Raw genomic sequence first — 16,135 nt, forward strand, 5'->3', positions numbered from 1 at the left:
CGCCCACCTCCTCATTCACTCCCTCCCTTTCCTCTCTGACTCTCTGCTCCCTCACTTTCGTAGAGTCATAGAGGTCTACAGCACAGAAAAAGGCCCTTCCTCTCTCTCTCTTCTCCCTCACACTCCTAACTTTTCCCCTCACTCCCTTCCAGCCACTAATCTGTTACTGGTGACGTTGCCGTTCCCCTCCTCCTCCTCCCACCCTTTCACTGAAAGCTCTGGTGGGCTCCCGCTTTCACCATCAGCTGAAAATGCACCGTCTTTGGGAATAGCAGCGATCAGTGCCCTCTCTCTCTCTCTCTCCCCCCCCCCCCCCTCCTCCTCCTCCTCCCCCGCTTACCTCCTCATCCCACCTCCTGGGAGCCAAAGCAAACCCGGATTTCACCTCGCATCCATCGGGATCCACGGCGGAAAATAAAAGGTAACAGGAATTTCTGAGAAAGAGGAAAAGAAAAACAGCCAGTTGAGAATTTGGTGCATGTTCTCCTTGTGTGTGTGTGTGTGTGTGTGGTGGTTTTTTTCTCTCTCTAAAGTTGCATTTCCAATTGGAGACTGAAGGGATAGACCCCAGGATGTGCTGTGGGAATGGACTGTCCCGGGACCGCTCAGGGGCTGGATTCCCGCTCCCCCGCTCCGAGACCCCCGGGGAGAGTGCGCGCTGTTACTGGGTGAACCCTCCTTGTAAACCTTCCAAGTCCGCGCTCCTGGGCGGGCACACAAGGGGTTAAATAGAGTTTAAAGCGAATCAGTTTGTTATGGGTAACCGGGGAGCGGAGCGGTATTCCGAGCAGACACGGCTGTTTTGTTGCCCTCACCCCGCCCCCCCCATGTTCCCTGGTAGATATTTTATGCCCTTTAAGACCAACTCCGGCGGGGGCGGGCGGACTCCCTGCCTCGTCAGGGAGAGACTGCCGGGGACTCCCAGGCTCTGGTTTTAACCCGCGCTCTGGCAGTTCTCCATCCCCCTCGGCTGCAGAAGGGTTTCTGCACCGTATCCATTCATGTGGTGGGAGCCACCGACAGGCGGAATGGTCATTGAGAAAGCAGCAGCCCGAGAGCGTGCGGCTGGGAAAGGGGCAGATTTGTCTCCCATGCTTCCGACTCAGTGTCAGGGACAGGACGCGCGAAGAAACGGGAATCTGGTGAACTTTCGTGGAAACTTGAAGCTGCAAACAAACCAAACCTCATTTGTTTCCCTTTTGGATGGTGTTACCATAAACTGACAAAAGTGCTCAGTGGGCTTTGATGAAGTGTTTTTCTTAACTCTTTAATCGCCGATTTATATTCACTCCCTCCAAGAAGTGACATTATTACTTTATTCTACTGTAGAAACAGTGGAATGAAAACGTGTGGCAATGTCAGCCCCTTATTAAGGGCAACTTTCGTCAACCGAGTAAAATATATAAAATATACACAGAGTTATACAAATTTGCATTACAGAAGTTAGCCCATTGGGTTTATGTTGGTACCAACTCCACTTAGTGTGTAATGATGAGAGTTGTGTAGCACAAAGAAAGGCATGTTACAATTATCTGGCAAACCATTGTGAATCAAGACAATGTATGTACTACTGCGTTTTAATATTCAAAGCAGCGATCTTCAAATTGTTCTGCATGGGAGACCCTTTGCAATTACTAATACACTATCAGATTCCTTTTCTTAAGTCCTTGAACACGTTGTCACCTCACAAACCTGTGCCCAACTTTCGTGGAACTCCATGTTTGAATCCCTTCAGTCAGGTTTCTGACTTGTCACAGAACCGAAATGGCTCTTTTTCTTTTTCCACTTTGTCTATCTCTTGTAAAAGTTGAGTATCCTAGAATGTTTAATTGCCAGCCTTGTTCACTCTGCAACCATGTCTCAGTAATGGCTATTAGATCAAACCCAGTTATTTCTATCAGTGTTAATAATTCATCTTTTTAAAAAATTTGATGATGGGATGTGCGTCGCTGACAAAGCTAGCACTTGTTGGCAATCCTTAATTGCCCTTAAGAAGGGTGTGGAGACCCACCTTCCTGAACTATAAGGCCATAAGACATAGGAGCAGAAGTAGGCCATTCGGCCCATTGAGTCTGCTCTGCCATTCAATGAGATCATGGCTGATCTGATAATCCTCAACTCCACTTTCCTGCCTTTTCCCCATAACCCTCGATTCCATTACTGATTAAAAATCTGTCTATCTCAGCCTTAAATATACTTAACGACCCAGCCTCTACTGCCCTCTGCAGTAAAGAATTCCACAGATTCACTACCCTCTGAGAAAAGAAGTTCCTCTCATCTTTATTTTAAATGGGCACCCCCTTCCTCTGAGATTATGCCCTCTGGTCCTAGACTCTCCCACAAGGGGAAACAACCTCTCACCATCTACCCTGTCAAGCCCCCTAAGATACTTATACGTTTCAATAAGGTCTCACTCTTCTACACTCCAATGAGTACAGGCCTAACCTACTCGACTTCTCCTCATAAGAAAATCCCTCCATACCCGGGATCAACCTACACCCATTCAATAAATGGACGTTCCTTCACTCAAGAAAACTGAGATTCTAATTGTTTAGCAATGACTTGAACTTGCTTTAGTGACGTTAGTGGACAAATACTTCATGTGCTTGTATGAAATTCCTGGCTGCCTTATAGCTTGAAGTGTTAATCCATTTCAAATCAGTGGATTGATATCTCTGCTTGAATAGCAAAGAGCAGCACCTCACAAACACTCATCTGCTAACATCACCAATGCAGCCTTACCTACATGAACTGCTGCAACACATGTGGTGGAGATACATTCACAGTATTGTTAGGAATGGAGTTCCGGGATTTTGACCCAGCGATAATGAAGGAATGGTGATATAGTTCCAAGTCAGGACTGGAGGGCACTTTACCCTGAGGAATTTGTACAGCGATATCGTGGGGCGGGGATGATTGGCCTCCAACAATCACAGCTTCCTTTGTGCTAGGTATGACTTCAGCCAGTGGAGAGTTTTCCACGTGATTAGCATTGACTTCGGTTTTGCTCAGGCTCCTTGATGTCAAGGGCAGGCCACTCTCACCTGACCTAATCTATTTTATTGTGAATGTTTTGCAAATTCAGATATAGTGCCTTTAACTTTATATTTGCTCTTTTTTTCTCCGATGTCTAATGTCCTATTACCTTTATTAAACTCCCTGTCCATCCCTGCCCCACTCAGCTTATTTTAACAAGATTGCAACACTGCTCTACAGCCTTGACATTTCTCTTTCTGCTCTTAAGTATACTTTTTCCTGCATCCTCTCACACCCACCCATTGCTCCAATATTTTAAAGCCCTATCCGCTGCCTTAGATATTCCATTTACCAGGACCTTTGTTCCAGTCTGGTTTAAGTTTTGCACATCCATCAGAACGTTTTCTCCTTTTCCCAGTATTGTTGCCTGTACCCCCTGAATCAAAGTGGCTTTGGTCTGTGCAATATTTAGAAGTAGGGAAATTCCGCTCATGTTAGACAAGCCGTGTATCAAGTCAAAGGCAGTGGAGGGCTCGAGAGAAATGACGGTGAGGTGGAGCAGGGTGTCATCAGAATACAGTTGGGAGCTGTTAGGAATTTGGGTGATGTCGATGAGGGCAGCAAGTAGATAGGAGATAGTAAGTGAAATAAGAGGGGCCAAAGGTTAGATTCTTGGAGGAACCAGAGGTAATGGTGCAGGAGTGGGAAGAGAAACCATTACTATTGATTTTCTGACTGCTAGATAGGAATGGAATCAAGCGGCAGCAATCCCACCCAACTGGATGTTGGAGGAAAGACATAGGTGGTTGATTTAGTCAGCTGTGGCAAAGGTTGCAGAGAGATTGAGGAGGATGAGGAGCAGTAGTTAACCATGATCACAGTCATGTGGGATGTCATTTGTGACTTTGATAATCAGAGCCATTTCAATGCTATGACAGGAGTGGAAACCTGACTGGACAGTTGAAACATGGAGTTGTGCAAAAGATGTGCACAGATTTGGCAACATTACAGAAGATTCCAGAAATGATGATGAAAAGAAATTTGATGACCCCAGGAGCACCTCTCCAACCTAAATTGATGGCTTGTACAGTTTCAAGTAATGAGATGCTAGCATTCACGGGAGAAAGAATCACTAATGTAGTGAAACTACAATGTTGTAGTATTAACAATATGTCAAACTTAAGAAAAAGCTATATAATGGCAAATTGGTGTTTGATTCCTTTTTGGATGAAGTCTTTTTCTCTTTATTCTTTCATGGGAAGTGGATGTTGCTGACAAGATCATCATTTGTTGCTCATCCCTAATTGTTCTTGAACTGAGCGGGCAGAATTTTACGACAGCGGGATTTTACGTTCCCGCTGTTATCACTGGGATTTATAACGGCCCGCCACATTTTACGGCCCCGTACCCGCTGAAATGGGGCTGTAAAATTCTGCCCAGTGGCTTGCTGGGCAATTTTAGAGGGCAGTTAAGAGTCGACCACGTTGCTGTGGGCCCAGAGTCACATGTCAGCCAGACCAGATAAGGATAGCCTTCCCTAAATGGCATTAGTGAACCAGTTAGGTTTTTACAACAATCAAGGATAGCTATCATGGTCACCATTACTGAGGTTAGCCTTCAATTCCAAATTAATTGAATTTAAATTCCACCAGCTGTGATGGTGGGATTTTGCCCCAAGCATTACGCTGGGCTTTGGGATTACCAGTCCTGGGATATTACCACTACACCACCATCTCCCCACTGACACCAGAAGCCTTATGAAAGTATCATTTTACAATCATGCATTGCTTGTAAAACAGTAATAGGTTTTCCCAACTTTTGGAAGTTGTTCTCATCTCCTGAAAGATTGGTGGGAACTGTGTTTTAAATTAAACAGAAAGCATATGAAATAGAAATTCAGAGTCTAGCTTGTATAGAACAGAAAATAAACTAGATTCCTGAGATTTGATTTTTATTACTGTAACATTAGTGTTTGATTTAGTGTTATGGGGCTGTGAGCTGAAAATATTTTAATGAAAAATGGCTGTCCAGATATACTGTCATTTCCAAAGATCTGCTGGCAGTCTGCAAATTTATTGATCCCCCTGTGATCTTTAATTTCAGTCAAGTTTTCAGCATTCAATATAAACAAAAATAATCAAACATTTTGTAGAGTTAAGTTGCAGGAAAGCCAAAAGAATGTTAAAATGAATCATAGTTCTTTGTAATTGTTTCATTTGGAATAAAATATGATGAGGCTAACCACTTTTAGAGATGCATTTACTGTGGCGACATGATCAGCTGCTGCTCCAATACAGTGTGCCCAACATGCTTGTGTGCCAGGGAATTCTGAGGCTTTCAGCAACACATTAGATGCTGCTGAATCTAACATCTGAGAATAATAAATTCTCCGTTTAGCTCAGTGGTTCCTGCAACAATTTATACTGGAGTTAATTTGAGTGCAGTACTTGTTATCAGTGAAACTGTAGTTCATTTTTAAAAAAAACCAAGGAAATATAGTTAACTAAATAAAAGTGCAAAATTAATTTTAACGAGTGAAATCTTTCAAGGATGTGTTTTAAATTTAAGCAGGAGCCCTCTTGGGAATATAACCCAAGAAGGAGAATAACACTTTCAGGAGAGAGAGGGAGAAAACTCACAGAAGGAGAAGGAAGAAAAACAACTTTTAAAAGTGCATAGTCATGTTACCACATGGACTGCAGCAGTTCAAGAAGGCAGCTCACCACCACCTTCTCAAGGGCAACTAGGGATGGGCAATGAATGCTGGCTCAGCCAGCGAAGCCCACATCCTGTGAATGAATAAAAACAAACTGAAAATAATGTATTCTGATTGATGATATGATCATTGCACTTCTAGTTTATTTTATTCAGCTTCTGGCATTACCACCATCCCTATTCTCATTATCTACATGAATAAAATTTCTCATGAACCATCTGTGTTACAACATTAATTATTCCATCTCTCTTTCTGTTGTGTTGTGCACGTTGACTTTTATTTTGCACCTTATGTGGACATTTTTAAGAAATGCTATGCTATCCTATGCTGTTTTTGGTAAATTGGAGGATATGCTTCTTCATAAAACAAGCTCTCCAAGACCTGACAGAAACTATCTCTTCTGTTTCCAGCAGGGCCGGAGATTCCTGTAATAAAACTGTGTCTTTCTCACTTTTGGCCCGATGAGAACATTTCATCCTCAAAAGACCGTCCCTTGAGCCCTCTATCCTCACCAACTATCAAGCTCCTCCCAAACTTCCAGTTCTTTTCTAAGGTCCTTGAACATGTCATTGCATTGCAAGCTCATGCCTATCTCTTCCAAACCTCTCTGCTTGAATCGTCTTAATCAGGTTTCCTTCCCCACCCTCCCAACCAAAGTTACAAACAGCATTTTCTGTGATTGTAACCATGGTACATTATCCCTTTTGACCTTCCTTAGCTTTTTGCCTTCTTTGAAATGGTCAACCACACCATCATTCTTCACCACCCCTTGTTTGTTGCTCGGTGAAACTGCTGTCACTTGATTCCATTCTTAAATATTTGATCAGTGCCAGGGCATTCTCAAGTTATTGCATCTCCTCCCAACTCCACACCATCACATACAGAATCTACCAGGCAGCCATTTTTGACTCCTTCCTTTTTCTTATCTACGTGCTGTGAATTAGCAGCATCATCCCAAATCATGGACTGTTTTCCACATGTATGCTGCTGACACCCAGTCTATCTCTCCACCACCTTTCACACCTTTCATTGTGCCTGTGTTAGCAGAGTGTTTATCTAACATTTTGACCTGGATAAGTACTAATTTCCTCCAATTCAACATTGGGAAGATTGGATATTGCTTTGTAGTGCATCAAAGTTTGTGCGGGATGAGAAAGTTAGATTGGAGACATTTCTGTTTTGGAATAGAGATTTAACACATGAGATATGATACAACATGAAGAAAATAAGCTGTATGATATTCTCTGGTGTGCTGGAAAAGTATTATTGTAAGTTTTGAAGTAATATCTTAAGACCTAAAGGCAACTATCTTGCTTTGACTGGGACACACCCTCTTCTGTGCTCAGACTTTCACCCCTAGAAGCATGGTGTTTTGTTCACATTCTCAGTATTTGCTACAATTGACTATGATTACCTGTCTACAATAATTTATATGGACAGAACACTGCACCAGTGGCTCCATCATTATAGTAATTGTAGCTTTTAGGATATGTAACCTAGAAAGTAAACTGAAGAGCTCCAATGTCAATGTCAGTGTGTGTTATGAGTTGCAATACCAATTTTTTTAATGGAGTAAAGTTTAAAGTTCTTTAAAACTAAAATACTTTGTAATAATTTTAATTTGTGAGTGTCTGTACATTACTGCCCTGTGGCACAGAGCCATCACTGACTTCCACTGTTCACCATGTGATGAAACTATAAATATTTTTGCTGTAGATAATGATTATTCACTTTGCCCTGTGGAATTTTTTTTATTCAACGTGTCGAGGCATGAATAGGAACTATGCTTCAGGAAGGTGTGATTAAAAAGAAATGAACAAATACCACAAATCTTGCCCACAGGTTTTGTTACGAATCATTTTCTGGCGGAGAAGGATGAATTACATTTCCAATCCGCCGCCTCATTTACTAATTGCTCCATGCCCTTAACCACCCCTCCCCCCCAACTATTCTACAACAATCCAAACCATTTTAAAAGAATCCAGAGAAGAGATGGGGGCTCAGTTGGCTAGATGTCTGGCCATATGGTTCAGAATATTGCCAACAACATGGGTTCAACTACTGTTCTGGCAGATGCTGACCTTGGGACCTACTTCCTCACCTTCCCCCTAAAAAAGGCAATGGCAAGTCACTTCTGACAGAAACTGCAAAGAGAAACAGCTCAGGATGAACCATCAGCAAACAATAAGATAAGGACCTGCCTTTGGGCGGAGAATGAATGAGAAGATAGCAGGAGCACTTTTACATGTACTTATTTTTTCAGAAAAATGTGTAGTGCCAGAGGACTGGTGGATAGCTAACATTTTTACCCAAATTTAAGAAGGGAGCTAGAACCACAGACTGTTTAACATTGGTAGGAGGAAAAATAATGGAATCCCTATTAAAGGAAAAATTATATCTAGAAACCAAAAATAATATAATGAATCGTCAACATAGATGTCAAAAGGGGAAGAAAGTCTTGCTTGACTAATCTTGTTGAATTCTTTGAAGAGGTAACAGAGAAAGTCTTTTGACAGCACCTTCCAAACCTGTGACCTCCACCATCTAGAAGGACAAGGGCGGCAGATAGATGGGAATGCCACCACTTGCAAGTTCCCCTCCAAGCCACTCACCATCCTGACTTGGAACTACGTCACCATTCCTGTCAAAATCCTGGAACTCCCTCCCTAACAGCACTGTAGGTGTACCTACACAACATGGACTGCAGCGGTTCAAGAAGGCAGATCACTATCACCTTCTCAAGGGAAATTAGGGATATAAATGAAAGGAAAAGTCACTGTAGTCCCATAGACTGCTCTCTCTCATTAGAGAGAGACAACTGGTGGTAAGTTTAACCTGAGGGTCACCACACCTCAGGTGAGGGGCAAGATTGAGAAGGCAGGGCCTCCATGGATGACCTCAGCCAGTACAGGAATTGAACCCACACTGTTGACATCATGCTGCATCATAAACCAGCCATCCGGCCAACTGAGCTAACAGAAATGTTGGCCTAGCCAGTGACACCCACATCTGTGAAAGAATAAAAAAATACAAACATAATGTAGATTTCCAAAAGACTCAAGGTACCATCATGAAAAACAATGGTCCTAACACCAATCCCTGGAGAGCCCCATGATAGTTTCCTCCAGTACAACAAAAAAATCATTCATCGCTATTCTCTGTTTCCTGTCTCTCAGCCAACATTTTACTCACGATGCCACCATCCTTTTTGTTCCATAGGCTTCAACTGCTAACGAGCCTGTTATGTGGAGCTTTATCAAACATACTTTGGAAGTCCGTGTACACCATATCAACTGTATTGCCCTCATCTGTTACTTCATTGAAAAACTCAAACAAATTGGTTAAACATGATTTGCCCTTAACAAATCTGTGTTGGCTTTCTTTAATAATCCAATTTTTTTGGAGCGACTGTTAATTTTGTCTCGGATTATCGTTTCTAAAAGTTTTCCCTCCATGAAGGTTAAACTGACTGGCCTGTAGTTGTTAGACTGTTAGTGACAGACAAGAAAGTTGGAGTGGAGGAAGCTGGGGTTGGGGGGGGGGGGGGGGGGGCGGCGGGGGTAGGGGCAGGGGAAGATGAAAGGAAGGCAGGAAATCAAAGACAAAAAGGACACGTGGTACATAGAATTACATAGAGTATACAGTATAGAAACAGGTCATTTGTCCCAACCAGTTCATACTGGCATTCATGCACCACTCAAGTCTCTTCCCATTCTCATCCGTCGAACTAGCAGCGTGATCCTCTATTCCCCTCTCCCTCATACGTTTATCTAGTTTCCCCTGAAGTGTGGCTATACTATTCACCTCAGCTACTCCCTGTGGTTGCGAACTCCACGTTCCCTTCACTCTCTGGGTAAAAAAGTTTCTTCTTCCCTATTGGATTTCCCAATAACTATTTTACGTAAATGTTTTCCCACAAGTGGAAAAACTCCATCGACTCTATCAAAATCTTTCTTAACATTAAAGAGTTCTATTTGGTTACCTCACAGCCTTCTCTTTACCTATTCTTTCCTGATAGACATAACCTGATATTTCTGGTATCATTCCTATGAATCTTTTTAGCACTCTTTCTAGTGCCTCTATAAAATATGGTGACTATAATTGTATAAAGTGGTCAGACTGCTTTTCAATTCTACCCCTCCAAAAATAAACCTTATTGTTTGGTTTGCTTTTTATGCTCTTATTAATCTATGCAGCTACTTTTATTGTGATTTGTTGATCTCTAGCTCCAGATCTCTTTTCTCCTCTACCTCTTATTCTGCAAGCAGTATGTTACCTCTTTATTTTTCGTATCAAAATATAATACCTCACATTGATCTGTGCTGAAATTAATTTGCCAATTATGAACCCAATTTGCAAGTTTATTAATGTCTTCTTGTACACCATATCAACTGTAATCTGGTGCAGTCCTCCTTCTCAAGGGTAATTAGGGATGGGATGTGTGGGTGAAAGAATGAAAGAGAAAGATGTGTGGGTTTAGCATGGGTGTACTAAGAACCTGTCTTGGTTAAGTCTGAAGGTCCCTTAACGGATTCCGGAGAGTGCTGGCCACCGCTTGGATAGCCGGGGATTAGTGCACTGCATGGTTGCCCGAAACCCCACCCACCTCCACCTCACTCCAGCTGACCGATTGGCAGCAGCTTTGCCCATTGCACTGCATGCTGTGCTCTCAGCTCAGGCGCAGGCATTCTCTGAACCCGCACTGCAAGGCTGCACTGTTAGCTTGAACCACGGGGTAGACTGGTCCAAACTGGGGTGATGACATTGCAAGGGGCTGTGAGCACCTCCATCAGTGACTGCTCCATGGTCAGCTTTAGCAAGGAGATTGCACAATATGCCCAGTCGTCCAACTGTTCTGCAGTCCACTAAAATGCTCATTACTTTGCAGCCTGTGCCCGAGGGGTGAAAAACTCTGGAGCACTTGGTGGCACTTTGATGCCTCTGCGTTGCTTGAGTGGGCACATCAGCTAGAGGCCTGACTACAATCATGTCAATGTGGCTGTGCCTGAACTGTCTCAGCTGTAGAGGAATGGTCACTTTATACAAGATTTCCTTAATGCATGGCTGCTTCCCTCTCCCACTGCACCCCGCGCCTCTGCCCCCCAACCTCACAAGCCGCATGTGCTTGTGCGCTACCTCCAACCGCAGAGCAGCCCTTGTCCCCGAAGTCAGATGGCGGGAAATGCAGCTCGTCACCGGTGGGCGGAGCAGACAATCGCAAACTGGTCTCATGATGCCATGAAACCGATTTTTGGCTACCTTGCCACTCACGACACCAAACACACCCAGTGCCTGCGGGCACAGAAAATCCCGGCCAATGTGTTATTGATCCACATTCTGTAGTTTGCACAAAATTTATACCATGATAGAAACACATGCATTTCCAGCAGGGAGTAATCAGAATCATGAATGAATCTGACTAATTTTCTCCCTTCCACCCAAGAGGTGTTCAGTGCAATTGTAAAAGCCCTACTGCTGCTTCAGCCAAGATCGGATTACAACATAGAATGGATGTCAAACCTAGCCTTTGTGGTTCAGTCATTTGCAGGATAAACTCAGAGCCACTGGGGAAGTGTTCACTTGTTCACTTTCTTTGGAATAAATGCTTTGCCTGCCTCATTTAATTTCCCTGCCTTTTGTGTTTATATGCACTGAATACATTCTGTTCTCATACGAGTGTTTTTGAACTGCGAATCAACACTTGGAGAAACATTTATGGGACCTTTTCCCAGTGCGATTTTATTATGTCTGGTGAAGGCATAGTCACTCTTTCTCAATGACATCCTTGCCACAGATAAACATTTTAATATGTAACAGATGCAGTAATGCAGCCACATACCCTTGGAAAAAGTGGCCCAAATAAATAAATAAAGAAGCAAATAAGGAGAGAAACTGATATGACCATTGATTTCATTCCTACTCTTTCAAAATATCTTAACAATTTAATTGTTTCCGTGTTTCGCATGGTACTATCTCTGGTATATACAGAAAAACACAAAGAAGAAATTCAAGTGTCATAACATTAAAGCAGATCTGCAGGAATAGTAGCTGCGGTGAAGATACTACTTTGTTACAGTTGAAGTACCCCGTAGATGTAAACATGTGGGGTAATATCGTGTGGACAGATATTAACATAAAGGAAGTGTTACCATATTACGCAAAGGGGCATGAAGTAGGTGTTGGGCCCACAATTTGCAATGGGCTTAGCGCCTGTTTCAGGCATGTGTCTGGGATGAATATGAAATGCTGGAACCAAAATGGTGACGATACATACCCACTGCAGAATAAGCTCACCACACATCATGTTGGACCTTTAAATGTCTGTTTTTTAAAATCAGGAAATAAGCATTGTGCAATCTAATTACTAGACAATTGTGTCAAAATAGTGGAATAATTTTTTAAAAGATTCTTATGTTATATCAATCTCCTCAATTACACTTTATCATTTGTGATTCATTTGGGTCTCAGAAATAAAATCAAGTACTTTCTATGTTAGATCGGACCAGAGCCTTACAAGTGGAATGGAACTCGCATTGATTTTCTCTAATGATCTGTTTCGTTAAATATCATAATCGGGCTGGCCTCGGATGCTAAAAGGTTATATTATCTTCAAATTGTCCCTTCTGTTAGCTCCTGCATTTGTCTGCCCATTAACCTTTCCATTCAGATTTTTCTACAATGGTCCTTTCATCTCAGCTTTTGTCCTCCACATGGTCTTTCTTAGTTGGCAACAATTCCATCACAACACAAGGGTGCCAGTTCTCAACCTTGCACACACACACCCTCTCTTAATCCATTCCAGTGAATGTGTTGAGGTGTCTTTTATTTCAAATAGGTTACTGTGTTTTTAACAATAATGCCAATTTGAAAATCCAAGCTAGCATTTCCTTCAGTTGCTTTATTTGGATGAATACCCTTTAGTGGCATAGGAAGGATTTCTCTGGAATTCTATCAAAATGTCTCACTGCTAACTGATGTTAATATGTTTGATGTTGTCGCAGCTACTTTTAAAACATATAACCTGCAGGGCTATGGGGAAATATTGGGAGGAATTTAATAGTTCTTTCAAAGAGCCAGCACTGAGTTGATGGGCTAAATGGTCTCCTCTGCTGTATGTTTTATGAACATTACAGATTTCACTTTCTTAGGTGGAATATCAATCTCCAGTCCCACTGCAGTAACTCATGTTTGGAAAACTTTGTCAAGATATCTTTGCATTGATGGCAGCAGTCTAGAAATCTCTGCTGCCTTGCTGTGTCAAGAACTACCACTTGCATTTATGTAGTATTTTTACAGTAAAAATAGAAGTAATGAAAATTGATACTAAGTCAGAAGAGAGATTTGGAAAGATGACTAAAGGCCTTTTGTAGATGGAGTGAGAAGTTAGAGGTTTAATTAAGGCTGTTGAGTTCTCTCCCACTGATGATGGGGAGAAGATGGCTGGGATTTTCCATGTCCACTGGCGTCGGGTGTGTTCGGTGGTGTGAGCGGACAATATGGCGAGAAGGTAGCTGGAGTGAGATTGAGCTGCCCCACACCCTCTCGCGTAAACACTGTTGGAGGCCAACTATGGCAACAGCGATGGAGTTGAGCCCGTGCTGCAGTGCAGGACAGATGTCCTGGACCAAGGTCTCCATGGCGGTCACCATCCTACCAGTGTTGACTTCGGTGTGTTGGCATGCCGGCACTATCACCTCAGTCTGAAGGTGGATGGACCCTCAATCGTGCCTTGCAATCTGAGGAGTGCAGCGGACATGTACCTAAGCATGCCTTTGCAGTTCTAGCAACTGTGACATGTCTGAGTCCAGAGGCTCATCATCTGACTTGGACTCAACAAATTTCTGGCCTCCAGCAATCCTCCGAGTGCCGGACACCTGGGAAGTCCCTGCCGCCGCCTGCTGTGGATCAGAAAGTGCAATGTGCTCACCAGATTGTGATCCCGAGGCTACTCTAAAGCTAGGTCCCACCGAGGTGTGTGTCTCTGCACTGGTGGAGGGTGTGAGTGAGCACTATGACGGGACGTCAAGGAGGGTGTCTCCATATTCCTCTTCAGAGGTTTTTTCGGGCTTGATTGGAGGCCCTGAGTCGTGGACTTCGCAGATGTTTTACAAATGTGCCAGTGAAAGCAAGGGGAGATAATTAGTGCATGGCAGTGGCCTGTTAAACAGGACATATCACTCACAGCATGGTAGTCTGATGGATTTTACACTGCTGGATCCTTGCTTGGTAGAGCACCACTGACCTCGCTGTCAGCACAGGAATGGTCCAGATCCTCGCCGGCCAGCTGGATGCCTCTGTTTTCAAAGTCCATGAGTGCCTTCATTTCAGGCATTCCTCCATTGGTCTGTGACCTCTACCTCTTGTGTGCCAGCTTGTCCTGCATGAATAGAAATGGAGTGTGAGCAGGACACCTGCCAGGCCAGATGATAAATATGGCTGACATATGTGGGTGGTGAGGACAATGACAGTGAGTGTGAGAGAATGAATGGTGATGTCCCTTGAGCCGGCAGTGAGTGAGGGCCCTGTGGATGTGTGATGGGTTTGTGAGTGTGTGAGTTGAGAGTGATGAGAAGAGTGACTTACCGTGATGGAATGGAGGAGATCATTCATCTTCTACTGGCATTGGGTGGCTGTCCTCTTTTGAAGGGTGTTAGGGCTGTTCACAGCTGCAACCACCTACCAAGTCGGATTAGTGCTGTTGCTGCCCATCCTGCGGTCAGAGCGGGGGTAAAAGACATCCTGGCGAGCCTCCACTGTGTCCAAAAGGCGTTCGAGGGACCTGTCATTGAACCTGAGGGCTGCAGCCTTCTTGCCTTTCGGGGCCATGTCTCCTTTGCAGCAGTTGTGAGCTGGAATCACTGAAATGTGTGTGTGCAGGTGGACTTTAAACATGGCACCCGATGTGCTGAAGCGGCAAGGTGATGACGTGGCGGGTGAATGAGAACCCGCTCGCCATGGAAACTACATGTTTCCTGGGAATGCATAATTAATGCGACGGGTTTGGGACGATATGGTGTGCAAAGCTGCCATTGCGGCCGGCGGGTAAAACATCATTTTACCTGCCCGCTACTGCACTTAGTGCAAATCTGGGATGATTCCGCCCAATGTTTAGGATAGAATTGAGTAAAGTAGAGGATTTCCAGGATAGGGGGAGGCATCTTCCTAATTCAGTGATCTTTCCTGACGTGGACTTCATCATTTAGTGTCTTGTTCTTGCTTTATCTGTAATTTAAGCAGTTTTGTCTGCCTCTAACTGCAAAATTTCTGCTTTGTTAGATGTATTCCTAAGCCTCGGCTACTCTATTCTCAGGTTCCAATGCTTTGATGGTGTTTCTTATTTCTTGAGTTTCTAACCCTTTTCGAATGACTTTGCTGCTCTGAAGAGCTATTGATTGATCTCATTCATCATTGGTTTGAGTGTTGGTCAATGGTTAACTTACCCTCTTTAATGGACAGTACAGTAATCCTGACTTCAACTTTTCATGTCTCATCTTTTCTATCTGTTGCTGCCATTATGGTTTGATTTCATAGCCTGTCCTTTCTGTAATGCCCCAGACCATTACCCTGGGCCTCTGGATTATTAGTCTAGTGACAATACCACTACTCCACCATCTCCCCAGATCACCTATGTTTGTGAGTTTTCAGGGATATCTTAGAAACCCTTCCCTTCTCAAAACCCATCTCCATGGCAACATTAATCACATGGGGCTTGTATGCAGGTGGAAATGCTGATTAGCTGTCCTTGTGAGTCCAACTGTCTTTTATCTTGGTAGTAAATAGACAGTTTAAAGCACAGCTGTTTACAATCTGACATTCTCAACACTTTTCTGGGACCCAGGAGACTCTCAGTCTATCCACTGTTAGCACACAGGCTGTTGCCGTTGTCTACAAGTGTAAATACCTTCCACCTTCGTCCCAGTAAAACAATCTGGGCCTTCCTTTCATCTTTAACAGCCCCTTCACCCAGGCAAGTCTTCAGAACAGGTCACATGACCCCTTCATTTTACCCTATATTAAAGACACAATCCCAAAACATAACAATCTTATAAACCTCAAAATTGTGCCAGGTTAAATTGAATAGCCCATGTAAATAGGCACGGGGGTCTCGATGCGCGATTAACCCATGCTTGTTCAAGGTAATGCAAACACCAGGCCAACTTTATGCTTTGTGGTGTTCATTGGCTGTATGCATCAACAGGGGGCCCAAAATTACTGGCTGGTACCACTTACACTACTTAAAGCAGATGTACATTGTGGCTGTAGCAAGTGCTGGCAGTTGTGCAGGACATTAATCTGACCTGAGAAACAGTGAAGAATGGCTCAGTGTGGAAGAGAGTGAGCTCCCAAGTTTTCACATGCTGCATTGTTGGAGAAAGTGGAACATGGGAAAGATGTACTCTCTTTACAAATTCTTTAGGATTTGGCTCTTCTGTGATCCTACCT

At 43.5% G+C, this 16,135-nt stretch overlaps 1 protein-coding gene across 1 annotated transcript in view; it reads left to right on the forward strand.

Annotated features, from left to right (window-relative positions):
* Positions 1 to 326: 326 nt before the first annotated feature.
* Positions 327 to 16,135, forward strand: part of dse (dermatan sulfate epimerase) — a 99,960-nt gene continuing 84,151 nt past the window's right edge. Inside the window, exon 1 of the mRNA XM_078542227.1 lies at positions 327 to 421. The gene's annotated coding sequence lies outside the window, so the exon portion shown is untranslated. The remainder of the gene's footprint in view (positions 422 to 16,135) is intronic.

The sequence above is a fragment of the Cetorhinus maximus genome, chromosome 5 (genome assembly GCF_964194155.1).
Source record: "Cetorhinus maximus chromosome 5, sCetMax3.hap1.1, whole genome shotgun sequence".
Lineage (NCBI taxonomy): Eukaryota > Metazoa > Chordata > Chondrichthyes > Lamniformes > Cetorhinidae > Cetorhinus > Cetorhinus maximus.